The sequence below is a fragment of the Hibiscus syriacus genome, unplaced genomic scaffold, assembly GCF_006381635.1.
Source record: "Hibiscus syriacus cultivar Baekdansim isolate YM2019G1 unplaced genomic scaffold, ASM638163v2 tig00110338_pilon, whole genome shotgun sequence".
NCBI lineage: Eukaryota > Viridiplantae > Streptophyta > Magnoliopsida > Malvales > Malvaceae > Hibiscus > Hibiscus syriacus.
Window position 1 is genome coordinate 639,410 of NW_024062691.1, and position 20,439 is coordinate 659,848.

General features: G+C 31.1%; 1 pseudogene; it reads left to right on the plus strand.

The window, feature by feature from the left end:
• Window positions 1-18,026: 18,026 nt before the first annotated feature.
• LOC120120398 lies at window positions 18,027-20,412 on the plus strand (annotated as a pseudogene).
• The last annotated feature ends 27 nt before the right edge of the window (window positions 20,413-20,439 follow it).

Here is a 20,439-nt window from a genome sequence, read left to right on the forward strand (position 1 = left end):
TCCCCATTTTCATTAAGAAATTGAATTTTTCAAACCATACTTCTCCACATTTTTTTAGATAAAAAAGAATTCAACTTTAAAGTTCAAAAATAACATTGGAGAGTAAGTGGTGAATTTGACATAAAAAGCATTTGAAAAAAAAAATTAAATCTCTCCCTCAAAAGTTGCATTCCAAATTAAAAATTGACTTTAAAAGCTTGACACTTAAACAAAATTGAATTTCGACAAAGAGTAAAAAAATGTTAGTAACACATGAAATTAAATATATCCAAGTCTAAAATACTTCATGCAATATCAAATGTTGAAATTAAGTGCATATGCATAAAGCTTTTCAAAAATGTTATGCATTTGAAAAATTTGATATCAATTGTTAAACAGATATCATTTGAATTTTAAAACCAATTTTGACCAAATTAACTATGATGAACTAAAAATTATGAAAAATCATTAAAACTTTAAAATGTTCATCATAAAACCTTTTTAACATACACGAGATGAAAAACAAAACATAACCATTTAATATCAAAACTCATGCATACCAAAAATAAAATGAGCAACCAATTATACAAAAATAAAAAGCTTTTAAGCTTAGAGGTTACCCACTTCTTTTAGAGTGTGGCTAGAGCATCTTGATTTCTTCATTTTCATGACCATTGCTCCCACACATCTACAATATACATTTATTTGGATTTTGGTATCCAAATTATTTTGAATCATTGGACGTTAGTTATAATGCCCCTTGTTACTTTAGGAACTCATACTTGTCTAATTTTAAAAGATTTTCTTTTATTTATGGGACAAGTATGTTCCAAATGACCATAAAAATGACAATGAAATTAATTATTTTTCTTTTGTTAAGCTTTCAAGCTTAACTTTCAAATCAAAATTTTCTTTTTCTAAATCATTGATTTTGACTTTTGAAAGCTCTAAATCATATTTTTCAAATTTTTCATTTTGATTTTCAAAATCAAAATTTTCTTTCAAAACCAAATCATTTTCAACTTTGTGTTTTAAAAATAATTTCTTATATTTAGAATTCATGGTCTCAAATTCCAAATACAACTCATTATAAGCATTTTGTAACTCATCAAAAGAATGTGAATTTAATTCATTTGAGTTATAAGATACTTCGGGCTCTTCACGAGCCATTAAGGAACCACCTTTGTTGGTTCTTCTTTCTTGTTTCCATGAAGCTTTTCGAGCTTATTCCAAATCATTCGATTAATAAAAATAACATTTAGAAAATAACATAAAATATATAATAAAATGACTTGAAATCAACTTCTTTTCAAATCATTCGAGGTTGACTTATCGCAAGTCTTCCTTATATCATACTTATAATAAATAAATAAGGTGCACTCACTTGGAAATGACTCACTAGTAACCTTACTTAGCGATTCTAGCTTTCTTTGATCTCGATCTTCATGCTCATCATTTATACATCACATACATTCCAAAGCAAACATATTAGTATCTTACTAATATAGGCACAATCTAGTAATAAAATTCATAAAAATTCTATCGATATTTATTCGATACTAAATCCATTTCAAAACTTCAATGCTAACCATAATAAATAAATTCTTTTAGAATTTCTTCTCAACATTTCCAATATATTCGAAATGGTCCTTTGCCATTTAAATTCAATTCCAAGCATTCAAAAATATATTATAATTATACATTTAAACATTACTCTTCAACTTCTAATCCGTTTCCACTTAAATTCAAAAATTTTCATATTCTGGCAACTAGCACTATGTTTAAAGAATCATTATTTTGTATTAATTTAAATAATGGAATTTAATTTTGTTTCTTCCATTCAAAACTAGATTCGAATATGAATCTATCCATATAAATTGCTCCTTCTAATTCAACTTGTACAATTTATAGTGAATTTTCTAATCCAATTTTCAAAATCAGTTTTGAGCAGAATCTGCTGCCATACTTTCTAACCTATCATCTATAAAAAATTCATATATTTCATTATACAATTTGAAATCGATCCCTATTTGTTTTTAAAAAAACTAGATTGACATAAAAACACAACAATATAAAAATTATCTCCTAATCATTTTTATAGAATTTCTGGTATTTTTTAAACTTACTGCCAAATTAAAAAATCTAAACAATTTTCATTATTTTGCACCCTTAATTTATTCTACACTTCCTACAACTTGCATCTTGATCCCTCATAATTTTTATTTATTCAATTCAATCCTAAACATTCCATCATTGTAAAATATATTCAATTCAATACCTCCACATTTGCAAAATTACAATATATTCCCTTATTTCATAACCCATTCGAATTCAACCATCACACTTTACCAAAATTTGCAATTTGAACTTATATCAACATTCTCACTTAAATTTAGAACCCAAATATTAAATTTCAACATTGAATAATCATAATTGAAAAACTTTCACTTTAACTCATAATTCCCAAAAGTTAAAAAATAGTCCTTTTACTAACTCAAGATTCCAAATTGATCCAAACTAACTTCCAAAGCATATAGAATCATTCATACATAAATTTTAACCCCTGAGAATTTTTTACATATTTTCCCTCTAATTTTCCATTTAGGCTAAATATGCTAGGGTTTTACTAGCTTCGATTTCAACTTGATACAAGCATAATTCAACTTCTAAACATCAATTCCATGTAATTCCAACCAATTTCATATCAATTTCAATTCAAACAACCAATTTCATCATAAATACTATCTTGGATGAATTCTATATATACGATTTCTAGGTGGTTTAATCACCATACAAGCATGAAAATAATTTCTAACATCAACTACATCGTAATATATCCTTAAAACATAAAAACATAACATCCTTTTCATCCATCCAATTCAAGAACATAAGGTTTTAAGCATGAAATTCATGAACAAAAAGCACCAACTCATGTAGATCAATTTTGTATTTCATGCTTTCATCCAAATTCCTAATAAATTGGCTTGGAAAAAATTCTTACCTTTGGAGGAGCTCACGTCCAAGCTTGAAAGATGAAACAAGTCTCTTGATTTTCTTCATCTTTCTTTATTAAATAAATGAATTAAAAAATCATTAAATGCTAAATTACCAATTTACCCTTAAAATTAAATATCTTTACCAATTTACCCTTGAATTTCATGATAATTACTAAATTACCATGATTTCAACATCCCTTACATCATCATAGTCAAATATGAACAAACATTTTCTCATATTCCAATTTTGCCCTTGAAATTTTCCAAAAGTTACAATCTAGTCACTTAAATCAAACAGTTCATATTTAAAATGGAAAAATTATCCTAAATTTTGAAGGGTTTTCGGAGGGTTTTCGACTGCTGCTTTGAAGAGTAAGAGAAAAAATGAAAAATGGGATTTTTAGGGTATTATAAGTCAAAACCTTATCAGGAGTATCGGTACTCCAAAAGGAGTATCGATACTTCATAGCAAAAATTTTGATGGTATCGATACCCTATCGAGGTGGCAAGAATAATATCGGTACTTGAAGAACAATATTGATATTGAAAAAAGAAAAATATAAGTACAAAATGAACAATATCAGTACTAAATGCATATAATAGTCCAAAAATATAGCAAATAAGTCTAAAAATGTCATTTTTAATGTCAATTAAGCACATACAACATATATGACTATATGAGACATAAAATTATGACCAAGATACAAGCATTCATTTATTCATTCAAGTTTAAACAAAAAAAACACTTATGAATGCTAAAGTTGCATGAGAGTTCTAGATAAAGAGCACCAAAAGGTTCAAAAATCATAATGCATACTTTAGAAAATCAGTAGTAGTGTAGGCAACTCTAAATAGGCAAGAAAAATACGTTCAAGCAAACAAATACACATTTAAGCATCATTTGAACATTTTGTCAATTTTCATGAAAATACTAAGCTCCCCTTAACTAATTGAATAGAAGGCATCAAAGAGGTCATGGTAGGTTGGTTAGACCTAATTCTCTCCTAAGTGCCCAAATTTTTTTTTGTCTAAAGGTTTTGTAAAAATGTCGGCTACTTGATGCAAGGTATCTACATACTCTAGAATTATATTTTCTTTTGAGACATGATCTCTAGTGAAATGATGTTTAATTTCTATGTCTTAGTTCTAGAATGTTGGATGTGGTTTTTAGTGATACAAATAGCACTAGTATTGTCACACTTTATAGGAATGGTACGCATATCAATTCCATAGTCTAAAAGTTGTTGCTTTATCTTGTACACAACAACTACCGACCAAAATATATTCCACTTCGGTGGTAAATAAAGTGACACTATTTTGTTTCTTTGAAAACCATGAAATTAGCATATTTCCTAGGAATTAACATCCGAGAAAGCATCATATCTAATTTGTAACCTCTATAATTCGCATCCGAGAAAGCATGCAAGCTAAAGCTAGAGTCTTTAGGATACTAAAGTCCTATGCTGGGAGTATCATTATGGTATCTAAAGATTCTCTTAATGGCTTGTAAATGTGACTCCTTAAGACATGATTGAATCTAGCATATAAGCAAACACTAAACATAATGTCTGGTCCACTTGTGGTAAGATAAAGCAATGATCCAATCATAGACCTATAAAGTTTAACATCTACACGCTTACCTTATTCATCATTGTCAAGCTTTGTAGATGAGCTTATAGTAGTCGTTTGAGATTTCATGTTTTCCAATCCAAACTTCTTGAGCATATTCTTGATGAACTTTGCTTGATTGATGAAGATGTCATCTTTTCTTTCTTTGATTTGGAGCCCCAAGAAAAATGAAAGCTCCCCCATCATGCTCATGTCAAATTCACCTTGCATTAGCTTAACAAATTCTTGGCAAACAATATCATTAATAGAACCAAAAATAATATCATCAACATAAATTTGAACTACTAATAAATCTTTACATTTACTTTTTATAAATAAGGTAGTGTCAACATTGCCTTTTGGAAAACCATTTTTCAATAAGAAAATTTGACAATATTTCATACCAAGGTCTAAGAGCTTGTTTTAATCCATATAAATATTTTGTCAATTTAAAACATGATTTGGAAATTTTGAATCCTCAAAATCGAGGGGTTGTTCTAAATAGACTTCTTTTTTTATTAAACCATTTAAAAATACACTTTTAACATCCATTTGAAATAAAGTGAAGCCATGATAACATGAAAATGCCAATAACATTATAATAGCCTCCATCCTAGCCATGGGAGCATAAGTTTCATCAAAATCTATTCATTCTTCTTGAGTGTACCCTTGAGCAACAAGTCTAGCCTTGTTTCTCACTATATTACCACTTTCATCTAATTTATTCCTACATACCCATTTAGTACATGTAATAGACTTATTACTAGGCCTTTCAACTAATGTCCACACTTGACTTCTCTCAAATTGATTTAACTTTTCTTGCATAAACATAATCAAAAGTTCATCATTTAATGTTTCATTGATAGTTTTAGGCTCTAGGCATGAGATAAATGCAATATAATTACAAATATTTTGAAGAGAAGATCTAGTGGTTACCTCTTTGGATGGATCACCCAAAATTTTACCATCCTTGCAATAATTGTACTCCCTTGGGTATGCGACTTCCCTTTCCTATAGAGTTAGATTCTTGAAGATATCTTGAGTTTCCTCATTCTTTACTTTTTTCAATGATGATTCGCTAACTTTATTTGGATTTAAAATACCTGCATCATCACAATACAAGAATCCTTCTTTGGAATGAGATTATCATCAACAACAACATGTATTGACTATTCTACCACTAGAGTTCTTTTATTAAAGACTCGATAAGCTTTAGAATTTAAAAGTAACCAAGAAAAATCCCTTCATCACTTTTGCATCAAATTTGCTAAGATTGTCTTTTCCATTATTTAAAACAAAACACTTGCATCCAAAAGAATGAAAATAACTAATGTTAGGCTTTTTATTTTTGAAAAGTTCATATGGAGTCTTCTTTAAAATAGGCCTAATAATTACTCTATTAATCACATAACAAGCGGTATTTGTGGCTTCATTCCAAAACTATTTTGGTAAATTGTTTTAACAAAGTATGGTCCTAGTAATTTCTTCTAAAGTTCTATTTTTCTCTTAACAACTCCATTTTGTTGAGAGGTTCTAGGGGCTAAACAATTATTGCTAATTCAATTAGAGTTACAAAAATCAGCAAAACCAAGATTTTCAAGTTCAGTTCTATTGTCACTCCTAACACTTGAAATAGAATAGCTTTTTTCATGTTGAATTATAGAGAAAGTGGTGAAATTTTCTAAAGCTTCATCTTTTGTACTTAAAAAAAGAACCCAAGTAAACCTAGAGTAGTCATCTACCAATACTAATGCATATTGTTTTCCACCCAAGCTAGTAGTTATTATAGGTCTAAAAAGATCTATATGGATCATTTGTAATACTATACTATATGATACGTCATGAATAGACTTAAAGGAAGTTCTTTTGTGTTTGCCCTTAGCACATGTATCACAAATTTTATCAATATCAAATTTTATCTTAGGCAAGCCTTTTACTAGATTGCTTTGAACAAGTTTTTGTAAAACACTCATGCTAGCATGCCCAAGTTTCCTATGCCATAACCAATAATCATGCTCATATTTAACAACCAAACATATATTAGAAATACCAATATTATGGAAATATTTCCTATCCTATGACCAACGAGCATAATCATATTAGATGCAATGTCAATAATTTTGCAACCATTAGACTCAAATAAGACATTATATCCCTGATCACATAATTGACTAATACTAAGAAGATTATACTTTAACCAATTCACATATAAAACATTTTCAATAAGAATAGAAGAGTTGTTACCAATAGAACCAATTCCTTTAATATGACCCTTTGAGTTGTCAACAAAGGTTACTACTCCTCAACTTTTAGCTTTAAGCTTCAAGAATCGTTTCTTATCACCGATCATGTGTCTTGAGCATCCACTATCAAGGTACCATGAGTTTGAACTTTTGTTTTGTGCCTTGTAGCAATGCTTCTTTACCTACAAACATAGATCGAGTTTTGATTTTTGGTACTCAAATTCTTTTGGGTCCATAGGCATTAGTTCCCAATAATCTAGCCCCCTTAAATATCCATTTTTCTAAGATATCCTTGTTCTTAGTAGTAATGAGTCCTTTAGGGACCCATATGCTTCTAATAATTTTCCCATTTGAGGTTCTTTAAAGACCTCAATGATTGTACAGTCTAAAGCTATTTCTAACATAGTTGGATTTAGAAGTTTGTCTTTTTGCAAACTTTGTTAAAAGAAGCCTTAAGATCATTAAGTTTCTTTTGATGATCATCATAAACCTTTGAGAGTAGGTTGTGCAAGTCATGATTTTTCTTTTCAAACTCTTCAAGTTTGACTTGCATATCCATGACCTTACTTTCAAGTTAATTGTTGGTCTTGGATAAGAGATTATTTTCACTTTGAAATTTTGAAATTGTTTTCTTATGTTTTGAAAGCATGATCTCAATCCAAGGCCAACTCATCATAAGCGTCTTGCAACTCATCAAAAAAATATTCATCAAATATAGATGAGTTAAAGGTTACCTTAGATTCTCCCTTAAATGCCATGAGACACAAGTTGTCTACCTCTTTCTCCTCTTCATTGGATCTCATCATCGTTCCATGTAGCTAAATGTGCCCTATGTTTCTTCTTGGAGGATCCATTATTCTTTATTGTGGGCATTCAAATATGACATGCCCAAACTTTTTGCACTCATAGAAAATTATAGGATTATTCTCCTTGGATTCATTCTTAAAGCCCTATTTTCTTTGGAATCTTATTCCTTTGTTGGACTTCATGAATCTCTTGAATCTTTTGGCAAACATTGACATTTCTTCATCTTCATCTTTATCTTCATCATTTGAGTCACTCTCTTATTTGGTGAACTTGAGAACAACACTAATATTTTTCTTTTTTTCAATTTCCTTATTTTCTTCATCTTTGTTCTCTTATTCTTCTTCTTCCTTCACCATCATTTCATGAGTAAGTAAAGATCCAATGAACTCATCTAAGGTGAGGGTCTTTAGATTCTTTGCTTCAACTATAACGGTCTTCTTAGATTGGCATGACTTGGGAAGACTATAGATAACCTTTCTAACGAGATTCTCATTAAAAATAACTTCACCAAAATTGTAATACCCCAAAATATCAGCTCAGTGACTAAAGTGTAAGAATTCAAAATTTAGTTGTTTGTTTTTGATAAATTGAAAAGTTCAATGATTGATTTTGAATTTTTGGTTTAGGATATATTATCAAAGATTGAAAGATAGAAGGGAAAAAGGTCTTTTGGCATAAATGTAATTTAAAATTCATTTTTAATGTTATTTAATCATGTGAGGAAATCAAAAAAAAGGAAAAAGCAAAGTCTAGAACTCTATTAATCTTTTATTCTTCTCTTCCCTGTGAACCTCCATTATTAAGGTAAGTGATTTTGAAGTTGGTTATTTCTTTCATTTTTGAATTCATTGTGAATCATTGGGTGGTATAGAATCTTAAGAAAGCTTAAAGATGATTAGAAGCTATGAAATTAATGAGTTAATGATGATTTGGTAAAATGAGTTTTTTATAGAGTTGATGAAAATTGATTAATATTTGGATTTTAAAGATATATTTGACTTGTCAAAGGTTTGAATAAGGTGTTTGAGATATTAGAAAGGATTTGAAATATGTTTGAAAAATGGGTGTGATTTTTAGTTTTAAGTATTCTAGTGAGAATTTTGGATGTTAAAGGGAATTTAATTGATACAAACTGGTTGTGATAAGTGTTATTAAGATTAAGGGCTTGAATGGAGTTAGAATTATGAGATTTAGGTGAGTTTTGGGTAAAATTTGAAATGAAATAAGTGAATTCTGGGCAAGGGGTATCGGTACCAGAAAAACAATATCGATACCATATGAATTAGATGAACAGTGGTGATATTGAATGAGTAGTATAGATACTGGGGGTATCGATACCAATAGTAAGGTACCGATACTATAATTGAAGAAGAAATTCCATAATGCTAATTGGGTATCGATACTGAGGTAGGTATCAGTACTATAAAAAGGAAGTACCAGTACTGGGTGTAGAGTACCGATATTGTTCAGTCTGAAATTGTGAATTAGGTATTTCATTTAGTTTATGCAAATGTTGATTGGTTAATAATTAATTGAGCTCCGGTATTCATTTTGGTCATGTTAACGTGTAGATTTCGATCGAAAGCAAGTACCGAATGAATCGATATGATAAAGAGATTAAGCAAGAAAGAAAAGGATTTTTGCTTAGGACTTAAGTAAGGCAAATATGAGTGCAACTTACTTATTTTATACATGATTGGAGGATGGCTTGCGATGAGCCAACCTCAAATGTTTTTGAATAAAATGATTTGTATTATGTTATAGTTTTAGATAAATTGTATTTTAAAACATTGTTTTGATTCATTTTCTATGTAAAATGCTATGAGTAATTATTCTATGTGAATAAATAATAATTTGAGTAATGCTATGTGAAATACTATAAGTATTTGTTTTATGTCAACAAATGATAATTTGAATAATACTATGTGAAATAATTATATGGTTAAAGCCCAAAGTATGTGCTATGAGAATTATAATATAATTGGCATGCCAAGAGTCGAGGGTTCTTCGAGACAATTCTATGTGGTCCTTCGGGACAATTCTACACGGTCCTTCGGTGCATAATCTATGTGGCACTTTGGTGCATATTCTACGTAGCACTTTGGTGCATATTCTACGTGGCACTTCGGTGCAAATTTTACGTGACAATTTTAACTGCAATTATAGTACACAACCAAAGTACTTACATACCTTGAGTTCTCAGTGATATACGTTGGGCTAATTAAATAATGCATATGAATTTAACAGTGCTTAATATTATATCTTATATTTTATGAAATGTATTATGTTTATGTATTCAATGTTTCTTCTGAAATATTTTAAGTAAATGTTTTAATGTTTTATTATGTTTAATTATGCCTCACTAAGTCAAAGACTTAGCGTGTGAGTGTTTTCACATGTAGGTTCAGAGAAGTCAGAACAACATACTTTTGAAGAAACCAGATCAAATCAATTTGAAAAGTATGTGAATTTGTTATTTTGAAATTTTGTTGGCATGTACTAAAAATGTTTAAATTGCAAATGCTCTAATATGTTTTGTAACTATATTAATTAATATTTATGAAAATATATTAAATATTTGTTTTCAGTGTATATTATAAACTTTTGATTTTTAAACTCATGTTAATGAGGTCTTCGCCACTAAAATAAAGGTAAAAAGTTAAATTTTAATCGGATTTTCAAAGAGTCAAATCGTTTTAAAGTCAATGTTACACCTCAGATTCATATCCGGGTTGGTTACAGGTCAGGGTATGAAAAAAGCCTTTGAGACCATCAACAATAACCGAAAATTGATCGATCATGGTTTTAATGTCTTCATCCGATCTCATCTTGAAGTTTTCATAGTTATGATTGAGAAGACTAATTTTAGTTTCTCGTACTTCATTTGTTCCTTAATGAGTAACTTCAAGTTTTTCCCATATCTCTTAGGCATTGGAATAAGATGATACTCTCCCATATTCATCGGGGCCAAGTGCACAAAATAGAATGTGCATTGCTTTTGATTTGAGTTGGAATAATTTCTTTTTTTCTCTTCACTACACATCTTGATAACTCCGTAAAAAGACTACTTTTAAGATCATTTTCACTTAATTTATTGTTTGTTTAAGGGTTCATATAGGTCATTTTAGATTCAAATAGTTGAATGTAGTTGCATTTGTGGTGGTTGTATTATTTTTATTTTGTTAAGGTGTTATATGATGAGAAAGGTGTGGTTGGTTAGTGATGTGCATAAAATAAAGAGCATAGGGTGAGTTGAGAAAAATTTTACGGCATAATATGTTGGTGCAGCAGACTGAAATGCCATGGCATTTCTGGCGTAGAAAATGATAAAGAGATATTTTCACAAGAGGACAGTTATCAAAGCACGTGTCTGCTGCTTGTAACTGCCTGAAGGGGTCCAATGCCATCTGTAGAGATAAGCTTCATTCCTAAGGAATGAATTTGGGGGTATGATGGGTATTTTGAGTGCTAAATTCCCAAGAATACCCTTAGATATTTTTATTATAAAAGGACACCTCACATGAAAGAAGATAATCATCATCTTCTCTATTTTCTCCACATCCACAACAACTTCTTCTTTCATTTATTTTATTGGTGTTCCTCCATTAGCAAGCTCAAGGGAGTGGCTAGCTAGGCATCCGAGAGGAGCTAGCAAGTTAAGGTGGCTTGTGGTGGCTGAGGAGAGCTCCGACAGTGTGCATTAAAGGTTTTTCCTCCATCCCTTTGCCGTTCTTTCTCACTTATCATATTCGGGTTGTAAGGAACGAATGTATTTTATGATTTATTTCATGGATTATTCGAACCTCTCTATGAATGAGCTTTATTTGGTGAGATTTCACTATGGATGTTTAAGCTTTTTCTTTAATGGATGGTTGTTAATTTTCTATGTTTCTATTTATTTTGTTTATGATGCTTAATGACTTAAGGTTGTAGGAGCTATTAGAATAGCCATTCCTTAGGAAAATACTTAGTGTTCGAGAGAAACTAAGTAGCTCCTCTTTAGTGCTTGAGAGAAACTAAGGAGGATCAACACAAGCAATGAGTTTTAGATAGTAACTAGACCTAATACAACCTTAAACATAAGGTTAGGATTTCTTTCGACTAAAAGGAGTAGTGCTCGGTCTATAGGTTAGATGCAAGTGTTGATGCTAAGTGGTATTGCCATGACATATTCTGTTGAACTAATGTGATCCCTGCACCTGCTAACGCCAAGAGGTATTGCCATGTCATTTTCAAACTATTGAGTTCCTTGACTAGAGATAGAATAGGGCATTTTCATAAACTCTGCCGGGCAAGTAAAACATAGAAGTTAGACTTAAGTTTCCTAGTAACTTATATCATTCATTCTCATAATAGCTTGTTGTGTGAGGATTATCAAGTCACTTTATTCAAATCTAGTATCTACATTTTGTTTTACCTTTACATTCTCATTCGATTACACTACACACAATCTATTTTGCCACCATATCTCTATTTGCTGCCACATCACACTATCATTCAATCTCCACAAACATACATTTTACCTTGCCTCAGTATTTACATTAGTACATACCATCACTAACTATACTTAGATAAAGTAGTTCTTTGTTTTGATTAAACTGATAAAATTTCCTCCAATCCCTATGGATACGATACTCACTCATCACTATATTACTTGTTCGATTGTGTATACTTGCACATATTTTGCGTCCATATTTTGTACTCACAAAACGCGAACAAGTTTTTGGCGCCATTGCCGGGGATTGGCAACTGGAAGTTAATTAGTTTTTTCATAGCATTTTCATTTTACTTCTTCATTTTTTTTGTATATTATTACTTGTTATTTTCCTTTTATTTTTTAGATTTTTATTATTGTATGACTTAAGGACATATTAAAGGACCATTGCTTCCAATTGAACCTGAGATTGAATGACTCTTTAAACAATGGAGACGTACTCAACGTGCTCAAGCAAACATGTATCAAATTGGAAATCAAGGAATTGATCAAGAGGAAGATTAGAATGTCGAGGTAATTCCGAATGCTGGTAATGTAACTAAGCCTCGTACAATTTGAGATCATTTAAACCTTATCTTGGATGACCTAAATCCTCGAATTAAGGCACCCAAGATTCAAGCAGCCCACTTCGAGCTTAAACCGATTGTGTTCGACATGTTGGACTTGATTGGACAGTTTGGTCGTGCTCCTAATGAGGATGCAAGATAACATGTTCAGGCATTTTTAGAGGTATTTGAATCCTTTCAATGACAAGTGTCCATGAAGATGTGCTGAAATTGAAGTTAATTCCATATTCTTTGAAAGATCATGACAAGACATGGCTTAATGGAGAACTTTCCGGCTCGATAAGGTCCTGGGTAGACTTGTACAAAAAACGATTGTTATGGCATAATCCACTCAATATGAACAACCATCTTAGGAATTCCATAGCCTCTTTTCGCCAAGGCGATGAAGAGTTTATGTATGAGTGTTGGGACCGATACAAAAGTTTCCTTCGTAAGTGCATCAATCATAGATTCCACAAATGGACTCAAGTTGTGATGTTCTATAATAGAGTCAACGCACCCACTCACATGATGTCGGATGCCTCGATGAAGGGTACTGTTCTTGAAAAATCACCCGAGAAAGATTTGACATCCTAGATAGGATTGCCAACAATGATTATCAATTTCCATCATCAAGGCTTAGCGCCGGGCGAAAAGCGCCGGGTGAAAAGCGACTAGATCAATTTGGAATTATATGTAATTTGGAGATTGATTTGGATCAATTTGGAACCTTGAAAATGAAAAAGGGATAGTTTACAAGTTCTTGGAATTATGGGATATTGCTGTAAGAATGTAATATTTGAAGGGTTCAATGTTGATTTTTGATATTTGTAATGCTGGAAATTAAGTTGGAAAGTTGTTTGGAACCAAATTGCAAATTTGGTAAAAATTAGAATTGGAATACGAAAAGTCCCAAAACCTTGGGGACTTGTTTGCAAGTTATTAAATGTAGAGGTATTGTTTGATTGAATGCTGGAAAATTTATTAGTATGTTGAATTTTGAATTAAATATTGAGATGAGGTTGAATTACAAAGTTATAAAGTTAGGTGGTTGAAAATCGAAAGTTTAGGAAAGTTTGGGTTGAAATTATAATGTTTTGAATGTTGAAGTATTGATTTAGGTATTTTATTAAAGTTATGGAATTTTAGTAATTAATATGCAATGATCATAATGGTGAAGGACCATTATGAATTAAATGGAAAGGATAAGGTGAATTCTAAAAAGAATTCACAATTTATGGCTTATTTGTGTAATTTAGCAAAAGATGAAGGGTTAAGGATGAAAATAAATATTCATGGATTTGGATAAAGTATTTTGAGAAGTTGGAAATTACATGGAAATATGATCTAGTTTGATATCGATTTAATCTTGATTTTTACTTTATATTTTTTTGAATGTTAAAATCAGCTTATGTTAGTACGATACTAATACGTAGTTCAAATTTTTTTGTTATTATTTGGTATTGTGATACTACGATAAACCTAGCAATCCTAACGATCCGAAAGTAAAGGACAAAGATCGTGACAAGGATTATTGTATACGAGTTCTATAGTGAGGCAAAGATGAGTGCAATTTATTTATTTAATTATTTTGATCGAGGACGACTTACGATAAGTCAACCTCACCTTGTTTATTTTAAAGATATGAATTATGTTTTGATTATGGAATTATATCTGTAATATTTTAATAAGCTTCTTTATGAATGACTTTGGGTATGAACTACTCATGTCATGTTTTACGAATGTGATTTAAATATATTTCTGGTTCTGATATGATTTTTATCAAATGATTACTAATTGAACTAAAAGCCCACTTATGCTATATTGAGAGTCAAAGCTACATTTGGCATGCCACGAGGTGGAGTGATTATATTTCGGTTATGATATATTGTGGTGTACCAGAGTGTACACTAGTATATATATTCCGATGTGATTGCACTTTGTGTGCATATTGTGATTTCCGATGTGATAGCACTGTGTGTGCTTATATGTTCCGATTCTGATGATAGCACAGAGATATATATATTGTGCACACTCGTTTGACTCACGTACCTTATATTCTCTTAAATATACTTTGGGCTATAAAAATGAAACATGAAAGTTCTAAAAAGTGTCTGACTATAAAGAAAAGTTGACTAATTATTCTATCTGATATGATTTATTATGATTTTGAAAAATTCATAAGATGATTCTTTTTAGGTTTCTAATAAAGAAACAACTTGAGATATCTAGTTTGAACATTCTGAAAGTTTTGTATGTTTTACTTTAAATAATTTTGAATATTTCAATACTTTATTTATTTATTTTCACCTTTAGTATTATTGCCTTACTAAGTTGTACTTAGCGCGTGATGCTTTTCATGCATAGGGTCTGATTGAGATACGGACGTTTTGTGAGGAGCCTACCAAGCATCTTGCCCAAATCATCTATAATATCAATATCAATAAGACATCATTGATGTTTCTTTTGACTAGTAGTGGCATGTATATTTATGTTATCAGTCTGCTTTATCAGTTATGACTAAATGGTTTGTAATAGTAAATTAGGACTGTTTAATTTGACTAGTTTACTTTATCAGTATTTGATATATATATATATATATATTATGTTTTAAAAGAAACAAAATTTTAAGCAATTGTGAAAAATAAACATTGGTCAATTTGATGTGACATCTATGGCTAATATTTTTAGATGTTTACGGGTTATGGGTGTTACACAAAGGGACAACCTTATTCCATAAACCATGTACGATCACTGTGGGGGTCTCTGATCCCAAGCATATTCCTATAATGTAAACAATGATCAAGGTGATGTAGGATAAGCAAAGCTTTTAATGACCATTGTGTGCTACGGTGAGTCGAGCAACATAAGTCGCCTATGCGAGAGTGAAGTGGGGCCGCTTCAAGGAGACTATTAGGCATAGTTCTTTCAAACTCTTGCAGAACTAGGTGATGTCCATGGCTTTAAGGACGTACCCATGAGAACTAAATTCTTATCAGAGGGGCAGTTGTGTGAAGTATGTCATCGTTTACACAAATGAAAGAACAATTCAAGGACATCACATCTACTAGTTAGCCAGTAAAGTAAATATATTGTCACAAGGGAAGGTTCTAAGGAGGACACCTACCTATCATATGCAACTATCGATCGTAGAGTCTATCACCACATCGTGTCAAAATGTTTTAAATTAATTTCATTCATGTGGAAGATTGTTAAAAAAAGTGAATTTATTGATAGATTTAATATTTAAATTAAATTCATATTCCTTCTTTTATTTGAATATTGGTTTAAATATGTCAAATTAATATGTATTTATTATCTATTTAACTTTGAATATTAAAAAGATAATTATATAATTTGAATATTTTAAATTAAAATATCATCTATTTAAAAATGAATAGTAAAAGGAGTTTAAATCTTTTAAATATTTCAAATTAAAAGATAATATTATCTATTTAAATTTAAATATTAAAATATATTTAGTTGGAGTAAATCTCTCCTGAAAATCTCATATAAATAGAGAGTTAATCTTCCAGGTTTTATACATCTCAGAATTCAAGAACTTCATAAATCTTGAAAAAATTCTTTTCTCTCCTTAGTTTTTTAGTGATAGGCAAAGTCCAGAAGTAATTTGTGATCTCGAAAGTTTGTGCTATTGTTCGAAGATCATTTAGATGTTGTATCATGGGAGACAGACGACCAATGATGTAAAGCACCAAAGGAGTGGTTGAAAATATGTCTTAAGGAAACTATGTAACGATATGCCTCAACTGTTCCGATCGATTGATCTATCAAAAGAATATTTTTTTTCTTTCTATATTTTTTTTATTTATTATTTAAGAAATTTAACTTTTTATTTTATTTTATTTTATTTTCTCAGGAATGATTTCGTCTCGAATTGTTATTTTGGCTAACAATCAGATATGGTTCTTTCTCTTGATTTGGATTTGAAATTCCAAGAACTTTACCTGGGTAAATGGCTTTACCATGAATGCTGCTCCTACCTACAACTAAAATTAACCACGTAGTGGCCACAAAATAAACTCGCCTCTCTTCTTTTGCTTTAAGTGAGAGATGATATTTTTCCCTGCAAATGAAGGTCAGTCTGCCGTTCATGGAATCTAAAACCTAGCTCATTCTAGTCACTTTTATTTATTAATTTCTGATATTTTATGCATAGCATAAATCATCATCGTATTATTTGATGGTTCGATTCCTCCCAGCTTTATATGCTTTGCATAATATATTTGGGCAAAATCCATTTCCAGCCAATCCCACATCTTCTAAAATCTGAAGCAAACACAGCTGGTCCTTTCATCAAGATTTGTTTTATTTTTCAGCAGAATTATATATATACGCACGCATAAATCTTGCATCAAAAGCTGCCATTACTTTGCTTTATAGATATAATTTTTGGGTGTAGTATACTACAAGTTGATTAAGACTTTTGCAAGTGGGATAAAGGCTTTAGAATGAGATCAGCTAATAGAAATGGTTTTGAATAAATGAATCTAATGAAGTGGACGCGATGAGGCATATGTTCTTGAACGAAGCAGAATATTAGAACCCATTTCTCGGCTTTTCTTGTGGCCCAGATCATCAACCTGCCTCTTTTTTTTTCACCAAGGAACTAAACAGCTGGTAGAAGTAAAGGTGTTTTCATTCAGCACATAGTTTTAACAAGAAAATTTTTGTTTGGAAAATTGACATCTGAACAAATTGATGAGTAGGTTCGGTATGGTGTTTCACATCAGTACTTAGTTCTTTATATCAGTTCCAAAGGTTGGTTGGAAGTGTTGGAGCTTTTAAGATACACCATCGATGTAAACACTTAACATACGATTTTATATATGCAGTGAAATTATAAAATTTTAGAGGGGATGAATCTATCAAGTGACATTAGTGATTAAAGAGAGTGTTGTTTTCATTTGAGGTCCTGAGTTCGAGCATGAATGTCTATAGATTTCTGTGCGTTGTTAATGGTTAAGAAATATTATGAATAAATACTATTTTGTAATCACCTCATACTATTAAAAAAATTTAGAAGATATGAAACTAGATTATTAATAAAAAATATAACATATATAAATTATATGATAATTTGAAGTTTTTAGGAGAATTGGCTACTATTGTTCTTTTTGTCCATCATACTCGCTGTTTTTCACTTTACAAATTGGCAAGAGTTGGGCTTTCCAAAAACAGATTAGGCTAATTTCACTTTCTATGGATATTTCTCTGACACCAAACAATTGAAGCCCATTTTTATTATTTAATTAAAAACTTCTATATTGATGGGCCTTTGAACTTATTTTCAATCAAAGGGAGGCCCGTAAAATAAAACCGAAGACACACTAGAGTACCCTAGTCAATCATTTCAATTCTGAAGTTCCCAAATTCATTGGACTTCTTTTGATTGTAATTACAGTGAATCAATCGGAGGAGAGGAGGAAGAAATTACAAGTCTATAGAAATGGATTCGTCACAAGCTTCGACGTTAGGGACGGGTGGGAGCAGTGGCAACGGCTTAGTAAGCACTCAAAACAACGACACCCCAAACGCAACGCCTAATGATGATCCAAAGTAGAATCTGAGTCAAGTAATAAATTCCATCCAGAAAACCTTAGGTCTTCTCCAACAGCTATACCTCACCGTCTCTTCTTTCAATTCCGCTTTGCAGCTCCCTCTCCTTCAACGCCTGTAATTTCACCCCCTTCAATTTTTTTTGTTGTTGTAAATTTGCAAGATCTTTGCTACCTTTTTGCAGCATTGCTAATCTCATTAGGGGTTTCGTTTATTTATTCTGTTGTTTTTGTAGCAATTCGTTAGTTACGGAGCTCGATAATATGGAAAAATTATCTGAGAAGTGTAATATTCAAGTGCCCATGGAAGTTCTTAAGTCGGTTTGGTTTCCTTTATTTATTTATTTATTTTGACAAATTAGTTTTTTTTCTTTAGTTGCTAGTAGTAATTTGTCAATTTTTGTGTTAGTTTGATTGATGATGGGAAGAACCCCGATGAATTTACGAGGGATGTTTTAAACGACTGTATTGCTAAAAATCAGGTTACTAAAGGCAAAACCGATGCCTTCAAGGTAGTTCTTATTTCCTCTTATAGGGCAGTTTGTTCTTATTTTATATCATTAAGCACAATTTGATCTGTATTTACTCAACTATTGAATTTCATAGAGTTTACGGAAGCATCTTCTTGAAGATCTTGAGCAGACATTTCCCGATGAAGTTGAATCCTACAGGGGGATACGTGCAAGTGCTGCTGCTGTGAGTTATTTTGATGATCATGCTTTTGTAAATGTTATGAATGTCCTCTTTTTTGTGTTATCCATAAGTAGTAAATAGTTCTCCTTGGATGGACATTGTCTTGCATGCCTTTTGAAAATGTCCAGGCAATGTTGTCTAGGCATGCTCCTAGGCACGCCTCCGCCTTGCTCCTAGGCATGCCTCCACCTTGTGCCTAAGCATTATACTAAAAAAGTGTCTTGAACCTTTTCAGGCGCATGCCTAGTGAACAATATGCTCGCTTTTTTGCCAGGCGATAGGGATAAAAAATACCGTCCTATTGAATTTCTCTTAAATTATTTTATTTTTCACTTTTTTTATTGATATACCTTTACTAGTAAGAAAGGGAGAATATCAAACACTATACTTCGTAATATTTGAGCATTAACAACAAACATTGACCATAAGTAAATCATGCATATTGACTAATTAAAGAATTGCATGTTTTATAGATAAACTAGATCCCACTTTAGAGTTTGTTATTTTACTTAGGCTTTTATATATATGTATGTATTACAAAAACTCACATATAGCTATTGCACTTTACTTCACTCAAGCTTGTACTTTTTATGCACCTTGAGCCTGAGGCAATGTAAGGGTTTAAGCACCTAGAGTGCACCTCGTGCCCTTAACAACATTATGCACAGGCTTATTTTCTTCTTATCTGGTGTTTGTTTTCTTTGGCTTCTGCCTTCGTGTTTTTATAGTTAAGGAGTGAAATGAAGGCAATCTAAAGACATTATTTTTATCCAAAACTTTCTTGGCATCAATGTCTTATGTTATAATATTTTTTCCCCATTTTCTTACACAACTCTGCTCTCTGCTTGATAAAAGTGGAAACAAGCATATATTTTTTTTTATTGGATTAGGAAGAACTGAAGAAGAAATGTGTTTTTACAATATCTGAACTCGGTGCACATCTTATATTTGCAGTATATGTTTTAATTTCAAAAGCTTCTGAGAAATCCTGAGGTCGAGCCTCTCTCACCCCATAATCTTTTCCTATCAAAAAAAAAAATTGTGTTTTTCAAATGTGTGCATGTCTTAAGAAGCCATATAGTGAGTTAATATGAAACTAGATCATTGAAATTGATAGTTATGCATATTTTTCTGTTGTCCCCTTGAAAATTGAATACCATTTGTCATTCTGTATTCTCTGTTAAGTTTTTGTCACTGATTATGTTAAGTTAAAGCTCTTCATACAATGCAGGAATCTAAACGGCTTGCTCAATCACATAGTATTTTACAGAATGGGGATGTAAAAGTCAAAATCGAGCTTTAGATGCTTGTATTTGGAGTTCTTTTCCCTTTCTTTTTAATCTATATAGGTTTTGTATGTAATAGAATTGCTCACTACATTATGATGTAGCAACATTTCTGGCTTGTATCAAGAATTAGACTATCTGTAGTGTACTCTCTTTGATATTATTGGTGGGAACATTTGAGAATTCTCTGTTGACTAACACAGTGAAA